This window comes from Nelumbo nucifera, chromosome 5 (genome assembly GCF_055504915.1).
Source record: "Nelumbo nucifera cultivar China Antique chromosome 5, China Antique-T2T, whole genome shotgun sequence".
NCBI lineage: Eukaryota > Viridiplantae > Streptophyta > Magnoliopsida > Proteales > Nelumbonaceae > Nelumbo > Nelumbo nucifera.
This window is the reverse complement of record NC_142653.1, coordinates 37,813,121-37,816,397: the sequence shown is the minus strand read 5'-3', so window position 1 is coordinate 37,816,397 and position 3,277 is coordinate 37,813,121.

Below are 3,277 nucleotides of genomic sequence, written 5' to 3'. Positions count from 1 at the left end.
ATGAGGTAATTTAATTGCCCATAACCTAACATATAATGCTTGTAAATATAACTTAACAATACAAACAAGAGGGCAGTATATCATCCTCCTATATGATTTTGGATATATTAGTTAATGAATCGCTTCCTTCTGTAAAAAATAAAAAATAAAAAATAAAACTCATACTTGGGTGCCAATTGTAATATAATTGTAGTGTTCTTTGCTCATCGTGACCCCCTCAAATAGTTTTCTATGCATTTTTTAAAGATAAAAGTAATCAAAAGATATTAAATGTCTATTTGATTCATGGGAATAGGGGCCTAGAATTGGAACCGTTTGATTGGGCAGAATTAGAATTCAATTCCTATTCTTGGTGGAATCACGTTTGAGGGAATGGCCATTCCGTCCTCATCCCTTGGGAATGAGATCGCATTCCATCTGATTCCAATTCCGGTTCTGATTCTAGCTATGAACCAAGCAGACCCTAAATACAAAACTAATAAAGATTAGATGTCTAATAATATTCAAAACAAATAAATCAGTTTATTTGGATGGCTCATCCCTAACCAAAACATTCTATGCATTAGATTAGAAAATGCTAATTTAAAGTATTAATTCTCTCTAAATTTAATTTTATATTAATCCAATATTTTATGCATTTGACTAGAAAATTAATTTAATAAAAATAAATATAATGATTAAGAAAAAAATATTTGTAATATCTACAAAAAGGTTTTGACAATGGTATTGGAAAACATGATACTAGAAAAAGGTTATTAATCAATCAACCAACATCCGATAGCCAATCAAGTGGTATTCATCAAAATTAATTGGATGTTTGGTCAAAGTTCTCTTGGTGTCATACGTTTCCTGCAAAAAAGTATAAATTATTGAAGAGGTATTTTTCAAATTCTATAATTACAACCCCTTTGCCCAAATGCAACCATCTAGGTCTATGATGTCATAAATCATGCAATAAAAATATAAAAATGCAAAAAAAAATTATAAAATAAAAAAAAATAAATTATCTTATTTTGTTATTATATATATATATATATATATATATATATATATATATATATATTCATCATATTAAACAACTATAACAAATAAGGTCTATTATTTTTATTAAAAAAGGAATTTAATATCTGACCTATGACCCACAAGAAGGGCTAGATTTGATTAGGGCTATACTAAAATGGATTGGATACGAATCTTATCTATAGATCCACTCAAATCCAAATCTAGATTCAATAAGGCAAGACAAGGACTAAAAGCACAAAACCTTTAGATTCGGGCTCAGATTTTGTCTGATGTCACAAGTATTAACTACTTTATTGTCCCTATGATTCTTCTAAATTTTGCATTTTTTATGTTTAAAGTATAAAGAAAATATCAAATATGAGGTTAATTACATCTTTAAGAACCATTTCAATGGTTCTTCTTATCTGGATGGTGATACTGAATCTAACTGTTATAGGGCATTTTGACCAATTACTCCTACCAGATATTAAAAAGACTTCGAGAGTTTATCAATTGACGAATTCCGTGATGTTTGTAAAATAAAAATATTCTTTTTTTATTATTCTTTTTCTTTATTAAGTATGCTAGTTTAACTTTCAACCTACGCGGTTAGAACCTAGAAGTTAGAAGTAGAGGTGCTACGTCATACAAGACAAGCTAATTGAAGATTCTCACACTGAAGTTAGAAGTAGAGGTGCTATCCCGTGCACTGGGAACATAACGCCATGTAATGGCCTAAAATGTTCTTCATGTATGGTTGAGATCTTATGTGGATAGATAGATGTAGGTAGAATTGTCGTGGGTAGAAGATCCGCAAAAATCAACGTGGCAAATTGGTTTGGATTAAATTTGGCTATTTTTTGGCCCAAACCCGTTCCATGTAGTCAAAATAAAATCCCTCTAATTGAAACTTTCAAACAGCAAAATGAGTTTAGCAAAGATGACCCCATCTTCATGATAAATACACGTGGCAAAAAAAATACACCAATTGCTAAATACGTAGGAATGTCAGTGGGTCAGGTTAAATGATAAATCCAGTTTGACCCGATCCTATATGTCAGGTTAGGGTAAGATATATTCAGCTTTAGGGTTTTCATTCTTTGATGTTTGATCCAAATTGAATTTGGGTTTTGGCCAATCTGCCCCACCAGGTTATGATACAGGTATTCTTATAACTTTTTTACTTCTAAATCCATAGCCTTAAAGATTAAGATTTCTTTACATTTTGATTTTGGCCTTTTTTTTTAATAGAAAAAGTGATATCTTAAAATCTATAAAACAAATTCCTAGCTTAAATTAATGACTTTTAAGTTTTGAAAATATGTTAAAAAATACAATTAAAATTTTGAAACGGGTCAGGTTTGTATCGGGTTAGACCCTATATGATCAGGTAAGGTTCAAAAATACTATATTTTTTAGTTAGGCCAGGTTTAGTTGGTACACTGGAAAGTCGGGTTAGAGTTGAGGCGAACCCGTGCTGACATTGACATCTAAACACCCTTTGAAAGCCCTGGAAATTTTGCTCTCCCTGCTGCTAACCAAAAATCCTTCCAAATTCCAATGCCAGCTAGCCCCAAGTCCCCTGCTGAACCTAAATGATTCCATCAAATTGAGGCTTAACTCCCATCCTTTCGATTGGAAGGAAGGACAGCCTACTGGACAAAGGAATGAAAATTTCACATCTGCTACAACCATGCTTGGTACAAAAGAAAGTGCATCTCTCTTGAGTAAATGCTGGAGATTGCTCATTAGTGATTATGAACTATTTTTGTTTGGGTAATGCAAGTAAACAACTCTTTATACAACTCTCTGAATTCTTTCACCCTACAGAAAAGATGCCATGCATGACCCATGAAAAGATATGTCTAGTTTGGATGCTCCCCACCTTTTATGTAGGACTAAGAATTCAGGAGGCGCACCTAAGCATTGTTGACTAGCATTCCTCCTTCCCTTGTACAGAAAAAATAGAGCTTAATCCATAATGACAAGAACAACATCGAAGCTGGATAATGCCCATATCAGATAACATGAAGTAGGTATAAGAACTCAAGATCATGCTTTTAATGTAATGCCACTTTGACCATAGTTCCCCCATAGACGCTTTAACACCCTGGTCACTAGATTATGATCATCACAATAATACTCTCAGATCTATGAAGAGCCAATGACTTTCCTAGTAGAATATATTCGAGTGTCAAGATGCAAATCTAAAGAGAAAATTTGCACAAGGATTGTCCAGAAAGGAGGTTTAGGTAAATTGAAAAGGGAGGGGGAA